Source organism: Dunckerocampus dactyliophorus, chromosome 7 (genome assembly GCF_027744805.1).
Source record: "Dunckerocampus dactyliophorus isolate RoL2022-P2 chromosome 7, RoL_Ddac_1.1, whole genome shotgun sequence".
In the NCBI taxonomy this organism is placed as follows: domain Eukaryota; kingdom Metazoa; phylum Chordata; class Actinopteri; order Syngnathiformes; family Syngnathidae; genus Dunckerocampus; species Dunckerocampus dactyliophorus.
In genome coordinates, this window is record NC_072825.1 from 28,163,799 (window position 1) to 28,180,970 (window position 17,172).

At 44.0% G+C, this 17,172-nt stretch overlaps 1 long non-coding RNA gene across 1 annotated transcript; it reads right to left on the bottom strand.

Moving 5' to 3' along the window:
* Window positions 1-2,457: 2,457 nt before the first annotated feature.
* LOC129185313 (uncharacterized) lies at window positions 2,458-4,446 on the bottom strand. The gene is made up of 3 exons (XR_008572054.1): window positions 3,205-4,446; window positions 3,055-3,119; window positions 2,458-2,950 (listed from the first exon to the last, which is right to left on the bottom strand). It is a non-coding gene; the product is annotated as an uncharacterized LOC129185313 (long non-coding RNA).
* Between the last annotated feature and the right edge of the window lie 12,726 nt (window positions 4,447-17,172).

Here is a 17,172-nt window from a genome sequence, read left to right on the forward strand (position 1 = left end):
AGACATACTGTACACACACAAAAAACACAACCAGTGACAAAGGGCAGTCTTGGTGGAGGCCAACGCTCACAAGCTTGAGTTGGACAAAGACCAAATGGCAGAGAGTAGCGTGCCACCAACGCGGACTCCCAGAGCCCCCCACATAACATAACATAACCAAGCCAGGAACATTGAAGGTGTTGGATAAGTGGTACTATGAAGCTGGATACCAAGTTGACCTGACTTGTGAGCAGGTTGGCGACGGCGTATAAAGTTACTGTGGTGACATTTCCTGCTAAGGGCCCTGTCACACCTTGATGATTTAGCCAGCTTACGCCAACGTATGAAAAATTTGGCCAATACGCTGGCGTACGTCGAATAAGTTATGGGTAAGTTTTGTATATGTTAACAGCACGCGGAAGCACGCCGGCATACGTCGTAGTACGTCTAAGTTGTCCAAAAATGTTGTGCCTGCATAAAACTTTTCCACGTACGTCAACTTATGAACGTCCCGCATCCGCGGGCAATTAGTTATGCGATCGTTGACGCCCGTTCGCACACGTTATTTGTAAGTTACGTACAAGTCGTAATACGTCAACATACCTTGAGACAGAACTGTCTTCTTGGCGAGGGGAGATGGAGAGGAGGAGAGGCTGTCGTGTTTGTATTTGCAGGTAAGTTTGCAGTTTGACCAGTAGAGGGCACTGTGACACTGGGAATGGAACCAACTTGTTTTGAATTTCTATCAACTTTATTAATGCCTAGCGAGTCACAAATCCATGAGTGGTAGTGTATGCAGCCTACACCAGGGGTCTCAGACTAGCGGCCCAGTCTTAATATGAAAGATTAATATTCGTGTGGCCCACAAGTTTGATATGAAAGACACTTGTGTGCGGAGCTGAACGAACCTGGCTAAATCGTCAAGGTGTGACAGGCGTTGGGCATACATTGTGAACACCGGCAACACGCTACGCATTAGTTGATATAAGTTGTCTATAAGTTAGAGAAACGTTCTATATAAGTTACTAATACGTCATGTTTACGTCAACCTCGTTATGAATACGCCATGTATACGCCCAAAATTGAAAAACAAAAAAACGTCGGCAGTTCAACGTATGTCATCAAAATGATTACGTCAGGCATGCGCTGCCTAAATCGTCAAGGTGTGACAGGGCCTTAAGAAGTGTACCATCTTCGTAGTAGACTTAACCCTTAAACTTATCCAGGCCCTGGCCCCTGGGTCTAGCTTTCCATGACCAGGACAAAAACAACATTGCACCTCCTGTACTGAGGAGTGTCATCTCCCTGTTGTTGAAACACACCCTCCTGTCACTCTTTCCCATCCCAGTCTGCCAGTCTAGAGGGACTGTTCCCAACCTCCACATGACATTGTCGATGCTGTCATCCAGGAGAGTTCCAAAACATCCCGAGCCTTAAGGAATTCAAGGTGAATCTCCAAAGCACCCAAAACAAGCAGACTGTGCGTACCTACACCAAACACACTTTGAATAGAGGCTCTGGCACCTTCCATTGGCTTGAAATCTTCAACTTTCAATTAGGCATGGGTATGTTTGATATTTGAACTGATACAGTAATGCACTAATTGTATTAATCTTTTTTTAAAGATATTTATCTGTTGACATATGAAATTTTAAAATATATCAAAATATCCATCTGTTTGTATTATCTGTAATATTACAGTTGTTTCAGAAGTTTCTTCAACATGAAAACCCTTAACTGCAACTCAAACCCAGCTCTACGTGCTTCTGCACATTTCCTTTCCTTTCTGGAAAAATTGTGTGATGGGAATCCATGGAGTAAGTGTCAAACAAACGAGCAAAAGAGGATGAAGTAAAAATGAATAGTTATATTTTACAAATTGAAGTATAGTGGTCCCTCGGTTAATGTCCGCCCCAGTTAGCGCATTTTTTTGGTTAACGTTCATCTGCTTGTTTATCAACCAAAATACCATCCGGTTTGTTTACATCGCCATCTTGGATCAATCTATGATCGCGCAATGCACTGTGGGCCGTGGGCGCCATTTTAGGGCAACAGCGTTTGTTTACAACATCAGAGGTGTAGAGATATACACAACGTCAAACATCTCCGGTTCCCACGTAACAGTCTATCAACTGGTCGGCACATCGAGGGTCACACTCTGTGTTTCTGTGTTTCAAAAACAAAATGTTACGCACATGAAGATGCCAGTTCCTCAAGATGTTCCATAAATGTTTGTCGTGCTGAAACATCAAGTGTGAACATCAAATAAGTAATACACACTGGGAATGGAACCAACCTTATTCAAAATGGTGTGCCATTAGCGGCTAACATTAGCAGTGCATGCTAACGCCAGTTAAGTACAGTATTAGTCAATATTCGACACATATAGCTAACATGGAATGCAGCGCCATTACTTATAAGCAAACTAATAAGCAATTACTAATAAGGACAAGTGCATTTTTGATACACAAACCCACCTGAAACATCAAATATGAAATAAACAGTATATACTGAGTGACACTGATTGCATCAGATGCGCTGCCACTACCGTAGAGCAAGCCTCTCGAGGGACCCAAAATGGCGCCGTGAGCACTCCCCCTGAATCGAGCTCTGCTACCAAAGCTAAGTTAAGAGTGAATAACTTAAATTATAGAGAGCCTGCCTCTGTCTAAGATCTGCCACGAACGTTTTCCGTTTCAATTTGTCAAAACAAACACGAAATATGCCGAATTCGGCCATCGACAAGAGAAAACAGCGTGACGAAAAGGCGGGAGAAGCTAGCAACGAGGCAAAATCGGCTAACAAAACTAACGTTAGCTGCAATATTCTGATTGACAACTACCACGGTTATGCATGAACATGAAAATACTGCCGGCAAAGCCATGGAAAATAACTTACCTACCTTTACTTACCTGAGTTTATCTCCTCACTTGCCGAGCTAATTAACACTCGGTCCGACAAGCTTGAATCACTAATTCAGGAAAATAAAACGGTGATTACGGACCTGAAGAAACAAATCCACTCGATCTGTGAGGGTGTCAATGCAGTGAAAGATTAAAAAAAGGACTGGCGTACTGGAAGAGCGGATCATAGACCTGGAAAGATACTCTCGTCGCTGGAACTTGCGGCTCAACGGCATCCTGGAGACAGCAGAGAACCAGCAGGTATGGTTGGAAGTAATTAAAATCTGTCAGGCCATCGTGCCAGAGGATAAAAAATTACTACCAGAAGTGATCGACACCGTCCATCGCCTTGGCACAAAGAATCCGAAGGAGCCCAGAAGCGTCATCATTCAGTTCTCGTCCCGGGTCCAAAAAGCAGCTGTCTGGACAGCTGCCAAAAACTCCCGGTACCTGCGTGAACATGGTCTGCGTTTCGCTGAGGACCTTTGCCAGATCGACAGAGAGAATAGGAAGAAGCTGTGGCCAGCAGTGGAAGCCGCCCGAAAGGAAGGAAAAGTGACTTACTTCGTTGGTGGTCGCTGCTTTATTGAGAACAAGGAAATCTTTCCTCCAAAATGAAAGTATCATCTAATGAAGCTGACATGAAGGTACTCAGCACATTTACCAAATATTCATCCTTTGCTTTAGCAAAACCAAGGCACTTTTTTTTTTGTCTCTTTTTTATTCTGAATGCACTCTCCTCAATAATCAAACTGTTAGCCTACGTTTATTATCAGACTGTGCACTCACTCTTCTTATTTTAATATGACAAATGGTTTCCTGTTGTACTGATGAACACAGAAAACCCGTGATGCTGCGTTTTTTGTTTTTTTTTTATTTTTTTTTTCAAAGGGGAAACAGTGCCTATACATTCCTGAATGCACCTCAATTAAAGTGCACTTTACTTTTAGTCCAGTACATCTGGGCTCTTTCGTTTGTCTTAATCTACAACATTAAAATTTACTATATGCTATGCAGCTCAGCATACAAGCTCAGGAGTGAAGAGTGAAGCTGCTCTCTTTTCTTTATCGAAATGCATCTATGGACTTTTTTATTTTGTTTCTGTTTTTTGACCACAAGTGCCTGAAGGAGGACCTGAACATTTTATGAACACTACATCCCTCCCTAATTGAGATGAAGCCCAGTTGTTAACTTTTCCTATTCCGGCTCATCTTTATGTTCACCCACACTAAAGAGGCAAAAAGGCCACTTTGTTTGCTTTAAAATTCACACAACTGTGACTGTCTATGGTACAGTTCTCGATGGTACTATAATAGTTTGTGGTAAGTTACTTGCGACTTAACTGTCTATAGCTTACTTAGTTGTTTTTTTTGTTTGTTTGTTTTTTTTCTCTCAAACTTTATCTTTTGTCTCGTTAAATGCCAGGGGTCTAAGGGACAGTGGAAAGTGCAAAGCCTTGTCTTTATTTGGTAAAAAAATTAAAGCAGATTTTCTCTTCCTTCAAGAGACTCATTCCATAGCTAAGGAGGTTAATTTCTGGAGGTCACAGTGGGGAAACAATATCTGGTTGTCACACGGATCAGAACATTGAGCAGGTGTGGGCACTCTGAAATGCAACATTACAGGTAACATACTACACTTCGATATTGATATTAATGATCATTTTGTATGTCAAGTGATTGACTTCAACAAGATTGTTTTGATTGCCACTAATGTTTATTGGATATACAGTAACACTAAAGTAGGAAAAGAGAGACTGTTTGACACCATAGAACAAAAGTTATTAATATGGTTAAACAAGTTCTCCAATGTCCTCCTTTTAATAAGTGGGGATTTTAATGTTGCTCTTGATAATGCATTAGACAGATGGCCATCAAGACAAAACACCAATGAAAGCTCCCATTTAAACTCTTCATGCTAAGATTTGAACTGATAGATATTTGGAGAGAAAAATTTCCAACTGACAAAGTACACACTTGGTCTAACAAGACGGGATCCTCCCAATCTAGAATTGACTATTGGCTCATGTCCAGGAGCCTTAGAGAGAAGACAACAGTACAAATTATTGCTACACCATCAACAGATCATAAAACTATACATATTATCATCCCTCTATGCCCCTCTGCTTGTCACAACCACTCGTCTGATTGGAAACTGAATAGCTCGATTTTAATTTATGAAGAAGTAAAGACTGAAGTTAGAAGACTTATTCAAAAATACTGAAATGAGGCTCAAGTTGACAATAAATATTGTAGCAAATGGGAACTTATGAAATTTGAAATTGCCGAGTACTTAAGAAAATATAGTTCTGATCTAGCCAAATGTAGAAATGCAGAGGAGGATGAGATAGTATCCATCATAACCTCCCTCTCTCAAAAGCCCCCGGAGTATATTTCTACAAACGAAAAAGAAATTCTCACTGAATATCAAAGTGAGCTTGACAACCTACAGTATATACACTCAAAGCAAGGGGTGCCTTTATCAGATCGAGACAAAGATGGATGGAGGAAGGGGAGTGAAATTCTGCCTATTTCTTCAGGTTGGAAAAATCTCACTCCAAAACAAATTCTATCCAGCAGTTTAAGATTAGTATGTGATAACCCCAAGTTAATTGCTATATATTGCTCAAACCTCTATAGCAAGTTATATACTTCTCAAGTTTTTGAAAGAAGTGCATCTGCCTTTTTAGATTCTATTGTGGTGAATAACAATAATGATGCAGACAGAGATTTGTGTGATGCTCCCTTGACATTACAAGAAATAACTGATTCTGTCAATAGCCTCAAACATAATGTCAGGGAAATCCTTGCAGATAACCAAGACAAGTACTGGACTGTATAACTACTCAAAGAAACAGACTCAACCACGGCAAGATTGTCTTACTCGCGAGGAGAAACGGAGGGACGCACCAGAGTTGTATCCCATACCGCTCTGGATTCGCTCTCCGAAAAACCTCTCTCTTTATTTGCTATTGGGCATTCCCTAGTTACAGGAGAGTTCAGCTTCTCAAGGAAGGGGCCTCCTACAGCTGAACTCTGTGTCTCGCTATGTGTGTGCGTCAGTGTAGTGATATCATACATGTGTGGTTTAATTAATTTTCTAACATCACAGAATGTGAAGAGGAGCAAAAGACCTTGAGCACCTCAACCTCCTCTATGTCTCTGAGTTACACAAGACTGACCCCTTTGATTCCCCTCACAGGGCCTGCTTACTCCCTTCTATACACAAGAGTACAACAATAATATATTTATAAAGTGGGTGATAACGTATATAGATTTCTCTAACAAGGCTCTTGTTTGAACTGATGCTGCAAATTGCAGCTGCTCTCGTTCATGGTCACATCACATTTTCACACGTGAAAACGTGTGAGCGTTTAGTACATTTTCATAACAAAACCTTCACAGCAATAGAAACACATTCTTTCACACATAACAAATCTCCTGGTGTAGACGGATTCACTTCTGAATTTTACAAAGCATTTGTGGAACAGTTAGCTCCATTTTTACTGAAAGTTTTCACAGAAAGCACAGATAATAAAGCGCTCCCCCCAACACTAACTCAAGGCTTCATCACACTTATTCCGAAGCCTAAAAAAGATGTCGAGCTTATTGATAACTGGCACCCTATTTGTCTTTTGAATAATGATTATAAGGTGCTAGCCCAAAGGCTCAAGCTAGTTTTGGATACTGTCATAGATGAATCACAACAGACACATATCTAATAATATAAGACTGGTTTTAGATTTACTAGATTATTCTGACTTCATCTCTGACAACATCTCAATTCTATTTTTAGATTTCTATAAAGCCTTATTTTTAGTGCTTTGAAAAAAAATTTGGTTTTGGGTATTTTTTTAGCCAAGCGATTTGAACATTATATGCAAATAGTAACTGCTCTATTTAAAATGAGTTCCGGCACAACCCCACGTTTTGACGAATTCGGCAAGGTTGTCCTATCTCCCCCTATCTTTTTCTCGTCACCCACATTAAATCAAGCTCTCTGAAAGGCATTACTGTAGCAGAAAGAGAACTCATGATTAGTCAACTTGCAGACGACACAACCATCTTTTTAAAAGATTCTTTTCAAATACCTCTTGCTCTAAATATAATTAATGTGTTTTCTGAGGCTTTTGGTCTACACTTGAATGTAAACAAATGTGAGTTAATGGTAGACTTAATGGCAAGACTCGGCTACTCGCTCAATAGCGAACATCCCTGTCAAAGATACCGTAATATATTTAGGAATTCCCATCACTAAAGATCAGAAAGCCAGAAATGCTTTAAATTTTATCCCAATTCTAGAAAAAGCTCAGAAAAGGTTTAATCTCTGGCTCCTAAGAGATCTGTCTTTAAGAGGCAGAACGCTAATAACAAAAGCAGAAGGAATATCTAGACTTACTTATGCTGCCCTCTCACTACATATTAACAGTAAAACCATTCAATGCATAAATCAGATGTTATTCAGCTTTTTATGGAAAAATAAGACGCATTACATAAAAAAATCTGTGGTCATAAACACATGAGAATGGGGGACTTCGCTAAATAATACCTTTAAGATCAATTGGATCAAACAATTCTTGAAAAAACTCAACTCAATATGGAACTGTATCTCCAATTATATTTTCTCTAAAATTGGTGGTCTCAAATTCCTTTTAGTGTGTAACTACTTGTATAACATAGAAAAAATCCCTATTCATCTCTCCAGCTTTTATAAACAAGCACCGCTTGCATGGTCTATGATATACAAATAATTTTTCACCACACCGATACTCTATATGGCGGACTCAGCCTTCCCATTGCTCTGCGGGTATCCTGGTGAAGATGTTCTGTGCTTGAACTCCCATCTCTGGCTGAATTTCTGAAACTCTACAGATGAATATTGTGGTCCATTGTCCGACATGACTACATCCGGTATGCCCTGTCATGCAAAGTGCACTTTCAGCTTTCTATTTACAGTGCTACTTTTTGTGTCTGGCAGGTAATCCACCTCCCAGAAATTGGAGTAATAATCCACTGTAATTAAATAGTCTCTGTTGTTAAACTTAAACAGATTCGTCCCAACCTTGGCCCATGGTCTATACACCATATAATGGGGTAGAAGTGTCTCTCTCTGCAGCTTGGGGTCTACAGATCTACAAATGTCACATCCCAAGATGAATGTCTTTATCTGGTCATTCATGCCTTGCCAATATACACATTCACGTGCTCTCCTGAGACATCCCTCAACTCCTAGATGTGATGAGTGAATGGGGTGCGTCAAATCAGCCCTCAGCTTATCTGGTATTACTGCTCTTTCACCTCTGAACACAATACCATCTTGCACACTGAGTTTATCCTGAAACGAGTAGAAGTGCTGAATCTCTTGTGGCATGTCATGTTTACACTGCGGCCATCCTGACAGAATAAAGCCTATGACTTTCTGCAGTTTAGTGGACTATCTAGTGGCCTCTCTAATGGACGCTAACCTCTCCAAAGATATAGGCAAGTAATCGACCATGTTTACAGTCTCAATCTTTGCCTGAACATCACCTTTTGTGCTGTCTTGCAAATACGCTCTGCTCAATGTATATGCCAATAACATTTATTTCCCTGGCACATAAACAACAGTCTTATCATATCTTTGTAGCCTTAGAAGAATCCTTTGTAACCTCTTAGGTGCACTCAGCAGTGGCTTTCTGAGTATGTTCTCCAGTGGCTTGTGATCACTCTGGACTGTCACCTTTCTGCCGTAAGTATATTGGTGGAATTTTTCCATACCAAAAACTATAGCCAAACATTCCGTCTCAAATCTGTGCATATGCTACAGGACTGCCATTCTGAGTTAAAGCAGCCCCTAGGCCTGTGTTTGACGCATCACACTGTAGTGTAAGTTTTACACCCTGGTCATAGTACTTCAACACAGGTGCCTTTGTTATTTGATCTTTTAGCCTCTGAAATGCTGTCTCTTGCACATCTGTCCATTCCCACATATTGTCTCTGTGTGTAAGCTGTCTCAACACCTCACAGTCATCCGATAGATAATCAAAGAATTTGGACAGGTAGTTCACCATACCTACAAGCCTCTGAACTCCTTTAACATCAGTCGGTCTGGGCAACTCACTAATTGCCCGCACTTTCTCTGGGTCAATCTGGAGACCTACTGCCGTCAACAGATGACCTATGTAAGGCACAGACTGTTGCCTGAGTTTAAACTTGTCAGCATTTAGCCTAATGTTTTTCTCCCTGCATCTAGCTAGGAAACACCTCAAGTTAGCATCATGATCTCTGTCAGCCTCTGTCTTTGTTACACCTTCCCCAGTGATAAGCATGCATGAGTTTACGCTGAAGTGAGGAAGGAGCTCATCAGGGGCAGGTACGCCCAGTAGTCCCGCCTCAAGACAGAAAAAGGTTTGGTTTGGTTTAGTTTATTTGAACATGAAGGTTAAAATGGAATACATCTCATGAATCATCATTTCACATGTCCAAAAGGAGTATGAAGAAGCAAAGCTTATTTAATCCTACCCCCCATCTATTCCACATCTTGTACAGTACATATTATTCCCTTTCTGCTTTCCATGTAATATTTTTATATAATAATCAGTGTAATGATAAATAATAACAATAAACACAAGCATGAAAGAACAATCAGTGCAATGATCAAGACTCTTCTGCCTTGGATTTAGCAAACATCAACTCTTTGTATTGTGTTTTTAATTTGCTCATCTCGGTACATTGTTTGAGTTCATTGTTCAATCCATTCCATAATTTAATTCCACATACAGAATTGCTGTGGGTTTTCAGCGTTGTTCTCGCATATAAATGTTTTAATTTTAATTTTCTTCTAAGATCATATTTCTCCTCTCTGAGTTTTTTTGGTAACAAATTATTATTAACTTTATGCATTATTTTAGCGGTTTGAAAGAGTACCAAATCTGCAAATTTTAGTATCTGTGATTTTAAAAATAAAGGGTTTGTACAGTATGTTCTCTATACTTGGCATTATGAATTATCCTCACCCATCTTTTTTGCAGTACATTGAGTGAGTGAAGATTGCTTTTATAATTATTACCCCATTACTAATTATTACCCGGTTGTACAAGGACCGAATGGCACGTAGTGGCGCGCCACCAATCCCATACTCCCGGAGCACCCCTTGTACAACCCGAGCAGGAGCCTGGTTCGCATTGCCAGCAGTAAGTCCAGCCTGTTTCCAGTGAACGTTGGCCTCCAAGGCTGCCCTTTGTCACCGATTCTGTTCATAATTTCCATGGACAGAATTTCTAGGTTCAGCCAAGGTGTCGAGGGAGTCTAGTTCGGGGGCCTTAGGATCTCATCTCTGCTATTTGCGGATGATGTGGTCCTGATGGCCTCATCGGGCTGTGACCTGCAGTGTTTACTGGGACGGTTTGCATATGAGTGTGAAGCTTCTGGGATGAGACTCAGCACCTCCAAATCTGAAGTCATGGTTCTCAGTCGGAAAAGGGTGGATTGCTCCCTCCAGGTTGGGAATGAGGTCCTGCCCCAGGTGGAGTAGTTCAAATATCTCGGGATCTTGTTCACGAGTGAGGGAAGGTCGGAGCGTGAGGTCGATAGGCGGATTGGCGCAGCGTCTGCAGTAATGCAGTCACTGTACCGGACCGTCGTGGTGAAGAGGGAGCTGAGCCGGAAGGCAAAGCTCTCAATTTACCGATCGATCCTATGGTCATGAGCTTTGGGTCGTGACCAAAAGAACGAGATCGTGGATACAAGCGACTGAAATTAGTTTTCTTCGTAGGATGCCGGGACTCACTCTAAGAGACAGGGTGAGTAGCTCGGTCATCCGGGAGGAGCTCAGAGTAGAGCTGCTGCTCCTTCACATCGAGAGGAGCCAGCTGAGGTGGCTCAGGCATCTAGTTTGGATGCCTCCCAGACGCCTCCCTGGTGAGGTGTTTCGGGCATGCCCAACCGGGAGAAGGCCCCGGGGAAGACCTAGGACACACTGGAGGGATTATGTCTCACAGCTGGCCTGGGAACGCCTTGGTGTCCCCCCGGTGGAGCTGGAGGAGGTGGTCGGGGACCGGAAAGTCTGGGCTTCCCTACTAAGACTGCTGCCCCCGCGACCCGGATAAGCGGAGGAAAATGGATGGATGGACCCCATATCTCCACACAATACGTTAGATATGGTAATACTAAGAAACAGTAAAGAGTGTGGAGTGATTTTTGATTAAGAACATATTTTGCTTTATTCAATATTTAAATATTTCTCGCCACCTTTTGTTGTATATATTTAATATGAGATTTCCAACTCATTTTTTATACGATCCCCAGGAATTTGTTTTCTTTCAATTTTCAATATCCACTCCGTTTATTTGTATTTGTATCGTACATATCCATTCTGCTATTTCCAAATAGCATTATTTTAGTTTTACTTAAGTTCAAGGATAATTTGTTTATGTCAAACCATGACTTTAATGTGACCTTTTCATCCTTGACCTTTTTCATTAGTTCTTGTGTGCTTTCCCCAGATTAAAAGGCAGCGATATCATCCGTAAATAATACCACCTTTAAGTCCTTTGTTACTTTACAAATGTCATTGATATACAAATTGAACAGTTTTGGTGCCAATATGGACCACTGGGGTACTCCACACATAATATTTAAACTCCCAGATGTACATTCTCCTAGCTTTACAAATTGCTTCGTGTTTGCTAGGTAGCTTTTAACCCAATTCAAGACTAATCCTCTGATTCCGTACCTTTCTAATTTTGTTGTTAAAATATTGTGATTAATTGTATTGAAGGCTTTTGTCAGATCCATAAATACTGCAGCTGCACACCTTCTGTTCTCTATAGCAGTAGTGATTTCCTCTGTGATTCGATCAGTGCCATAGAAGTTGAAATGTTAGCTCTGTATCCATATTGACTACCTGCTAGTAATTCATTTTTATTAATTAATTTTTCCAACCTGTTATTAAATAGCTTCGCCATAATTTTAGAAAATTGAGGTAACAAGGAAACTGGTCGATAGTTTGTGAATTGATCTTTATCTCCATTTTTGAAAATTGGAACCACTTTGGCAATTTTAATTTTGCTGGGAAATTTTCCAGTCTGAAACGATAAGTTACTAATACATGTTAACGGTTCTACAATCTCATTGATGACCCTTTTAATTGTTTCCATTTCGATTCCATAGCAATCAGTTGATGTTTTTGTCTTAAAATTTTTGACAATGTCAGTGATTTCCTTTTTAGTTACAGCAATGAGAAACACAGAATTGAGATTTTATCAATAATATCATTCCATTCATCAATTGTGTCTTGTTTTGGAATTTCTTTTTCCAGTTTTGGTCCAATATTTACAAAATAATTGTTGAACATTTCAACTACATGTCATTCCTTGTCTCCAACCATAAAATAGTGAGGACTGCTGCAACAGAGAGAACACATACAGGAGAAGGCTGGGAAGTGCAGAGGGCAATGACAGGCAGTGAACCATGACAATAACAACTATTCCATTCCATTCCATTTTCTTCTGCTTATCCGGGTACGGGTCGCGGGGGCAGCAGTCTCAGTAGGGAAGCCCAGACTTCCCGGTCCCCGACCACCTCCTCCAGCTCCACCGGGAGGACACCAAGGCGTTCCCAGGCCAGCTGTGAGACATAATCCCTCCAGCGTGTCCTAGGTCTTCCCCGGGGCCTTCTCCCGGCTGGGCATGCCCGAAACACCTCACCAGGGAGGCGTCCAGGAGGCATCCGGACTAGATGCCCGAGCCACCTCAGCTGGCTCCTCTCGATGTGAAAGAGCAACGGCTCTACTCTGAGCTCCTCCCGGATAACCGAGCTCCTCACCCTATCTCTTAGGGTGAGTCCCGCTACCCTACGAAGAAAACTCATTTCAGCCGCTTGTATCCGCGATCTCGTTCTTTCGGTCATGACCCAAAGCTCATGACCATAGGTGAGGGTGGGAACATAGATCGAACGGTAAATTGAGAGCTTTGCCTTCCGGCTCAGCTCTCTCTTCACCACGACGGTCCGGTACAGCGACCGCATTACTGCAGACGCTGCGCCGATCCGCCTATCGACCTCACGCTCCAACCTTCCCTCACTCGTGAACAAGACCCCGAGATACTTGAACTCCTCCACCTGGGTCAGGACCTCATTCCCAACCCGGAGGGAGCAATCCAGCCTCGGATTTGGAGGTGCTGAGTCTCATCCCAGAAGCTTCACACTCAGATGCAAACCGTCCCAGTAAACGCTGCAGGTCACAGCCCGATGAGGCCATGAGGACCACATCGTCTGCAAATAGCAGAGATGAGATCCTAAGGCCCCCGAACTGGACTCCCTCGACACCTTGGCTGCGCCTAGAAATTCTGTGAATCGGTGACAAAGGGCAGCCTTGGCGGAGGCCAACGTTCACCGGAAACAGGCTTGACTTACTACTGGCAATGCGAACCAGGGTCCTGTTCCGGTTGTACAAGGACTGAATGGCACGTAGTAGCGCGCCACCAATCCCATACTCCCGGAGCACCCCCCACAGGACACCGCGAAGGACACGGTCGAATGCCTTTTCCAGGTCCACAAAGCACATATCGACCGGTTGGGCAAACTCCCAAGTACCCTCCAGTACCCTTGCAAGGGTGTAGAGATGGTCCAGTGTTCCGCGACCAGGACAAAAACCACATTGCACCTCCTGTAGCCGAGGTTCGATTAACGGTCGTACCCTTCTCTCCAGCACCCTGGAATAGACTTTCCCAGGGAGGCTGAGGAGTGTGATCCCCCTATAGTTGGAACACACCCTCCGGTCACCCTTCTTGAAAAGGGGGACCACCACCCCTGTCTGCCAATCCAGAGGTCGGACGGTTGCCAGAATCTCTTCGAGGCCGACCGAAAGTCGTGTTCCATGGCCTCACCGAACTCCTCCCACACCCGAGTTTTTGCCTCGACCACCGCCGAAGCCGCGTGCCGCTTGGCCTGCCGGTACCTGTCTGCTTCAGGAGTCCCACAAGCCATCCATGCTCGATAGGACTCCTTCTTCAGCTTGACGGCAGCCCTGACCTCTGGTGTCCACCATCGGGTTCGGGGCTTGCCGCCACGACTGGCACCGACCACCTTGCGGCCGCAGCTCCGATCGGCTGCCTCAGCAATGGAGGCACGGAATAGAGCCCATTCGGACTCTATATCCTCGTCCTCCCCCGGGATGCAGGAGAGGCTCTGGCGGAGGTGAGAGCTGAAGACTCAACAAACAGGAGACTCTGCCAAACGTTCCCAGCACACCCTCACTACACGTTTGGGTCTCCCGGGTCTGTCCGGCATCCTCCCCCGCCATCTAATCCAACTCATCACCAGGTGGTGATCAGTTGACAGCTCAGCCCCTCTTTTTACCCGTGTGTCCAAAACAAGCGGACGCAGGTCTGATGATACGACTACAAAGTCGATCATAGACCTGCGGCCTAGGGTGTCCTGGTGCCATGTGCACTTATGGACATCCTTATGTTGGAACATGGTGTTTGTGATGGACAAACTGTGGTTCGCACAGAAGTCCAACAACATCTCACCGCACGGGTTCAGATCGGGGAGGCCGTTCCTCCCAATCACGCCCCTCCAGGTCACACTGTCATTGCCCACATGGGCGTCTCCCAGTAAAACGACAGAGTCACCAGTTGGGGTGCTCTCCAGCACCCCTCTGATGGACTCCAGGAAGGCTGGGTATTCTGAACTGCCGTTTGGCGCGTACGCACAAACGACAGTCAGGACCCTTTCCCCAACCCGAAGCGTAGGGAAATGACCCTCTCGTTCACCGGGGATGACTCCAACACAGAGGCACCGAGCCGGGGGACTATTAATAAGCCCACACCAGCTCGCCGCCTCTCCCCTGCAGCAACTCCAGAGTAGAACAAGGTCCAGCCCCTCTCGAAGAGTTTGGATTCAAAACCCAAACTGTGGGTCGAGGTGAGTCCGACTATATCTAGTCGGAATGTCTCAACCTCTCTCACCAGTTCGGGCTCCTTCCTCGCCAGAGAAGTGACGTTCCATGTCCCAAGAACCAGATTTGGCTGCCGAAGACCAGGTCGCCTAGGTGCCCGCCCTTGACCGCCACCCAAAACGCAATGCACCGGACCCTTATGCTTGCCCCCGCAGGTGGTGGGTCTACGGGGGGGAGATCCCGTGTGGCTTCTTCAGGCTGAGCCCGGCCGGGTCCCACGAGTGAAAGCCCGACCACCAGACGCTCACCTGCGAGCCCCTCCCCCAGGCCTGGCTCCAGGGTGAGGCCCCGGTATCCCACTTCCGGGAGAGGTGCGGTCTCTCCTCGTGTGTTTGTTCATACGGGTCTTCTGAATCACTCTTGGCCTGGCCCGTCACCCAGGACCTGTTTGCCTTGGGAGACGCTACCAGGGGCATATAGCCCCAGACAACATAGCTCCTAGGATCACTCGGGCACACAAACCCCTCCACCACGGTAAGGTGGTGATTCACGGAGGGGACAATAACAACTATTTCCCCAATATTGTCCAGGGCACCACAAAAACATAAGCATTCAAACTTAATGTAGCATTTTCACAGCATCCTGAGTCAAACATCGCACGTCACCGCGTGGCCGGCACACTTCTGTGACATCACTGCCGCTAGCGGTTGTTGTTTTTTTAAATTTTCTATATCAAACGGGAATGTACGTGTTTATTTGTTCTAGAATGTTGATATATTTTTTACATTTTTGCAAATTGTGGTTCTGATAAGGTACACAAAATTACAGTAGTTAATGAGGAACGAACCTCCATCCATCCTTCTGTGCCATCCATCCATCTATTTTCTATGCCGCTTATCCTAATTAGGGTCGCGGGGGTATGCTGGAGCCTATCCCAGCTAACTTCAGGCGAGAGGAGGGATACACCCTGGACTGGTCGCCAGCCAATCGCAGGGCACGTATACTGTAGACAAACAACCATTCACACTCACATTCATACCTATGGAGAAGTTAGAGTTGCCAATTAACCTAGAATGTTGTTTTTGGAATGTGGGAGGACCTGGAGAAAACCCACGCACGCACGGGGAGAACATGCAAACTCCACACAGAGATGCCCAAAGGAGATTCGAACTACAGATCTTCCCGATCTCCTGACTGTGTGGCCAACATGCTAAACACTCAGCCACCATGCGGCCAGGTACAAACCTACGTAACCCTAACCACTACTCGTTAGTTATTAATTAGCTCTTCACTAACTACTCTGTCACGCTTTGCTTGTTGCTCTGCTGCCGCCTGTTTGCCTTCTGCTTGCTGTGCACTCCGTCCTGTGAAGGCGGAGACTCCTGAGCACACCTACAGGCAATTACCTCTAGACCTTCATAAGCAAGGCAGCAGCAGTGACTCATTGCCAGATTGTACTTCCTGCTTCCTCACTACCTGCACACTGCTTTGTCCGGCTCCTGTCCGTTTTCCCGACTTTCTGGTCTTTTTGTCCTTGCTGCGAGCGATATCTAGTCCTGCTTTCCGCTAAGTACTATTATTGTTACTAGATTCCTGCCTAGGTTTGCCTGCAGTGTTTTTTGTTATCCTTGAGCTAATTTTTTCCCTGTCAGCCTTTTGCTATCAGTGTTTTCTGTTTTTTCTACCTGATTTATGTTCTACTTTTTCCCTTGTAGACACCCTTAGTTTTATTAAATACTTTTTGTTAGATATTTTTGCTTGTGTTCTGCGTTGGATTCACATTTAATTTTGGCGTATGCAAACGTGACATACTCTATATTTATTGTGCCTAGTGTGCCAAAATTGGAGTAGTTACTGAGGCACTAAGGCACATAAATTTAAGGTACTTCCTGAGGAACTAATGATTAACGAAGTATTAATTAAAGATTAGTTATTCAATAACCCCAATGAAGTTTCAGAGGAGTACTTACTGAGGAAATAATGATTAACTATTAGCTAATGATCAGTTCATCAGTAACCACCCCTGATGAAGTTTCAGAGGAGTAGTTACTGAGGAACTAATGAGTAACTACTGTGTTTTTACGACAATAAGGCGCACTTAAGAGTCTTAAATTTTGTCCAAAATGGACGGGGCGCATTATAATGCAGCGCGCCTATGTGTGTACCGAGTTCCAAAATCTATAAGTGTTGCTGTGTGACTTTGATGAGCGCTCCACTCGACTGACTGGAAGCGTCTCCTGCTGACACGCTGCTTATATAGAGGAAAGGCGGATGTGACTGAGGACAGCATGCGCACGTGAAAGAGGACGCTAAAGGCACGCCCCCAGCAGTTATATAGGTATATTTTATGAAAGGCGCCATCTAACCATCCGGGCAAGGACTACCGTGGCGCAGCAACATCCAGCGGATTACA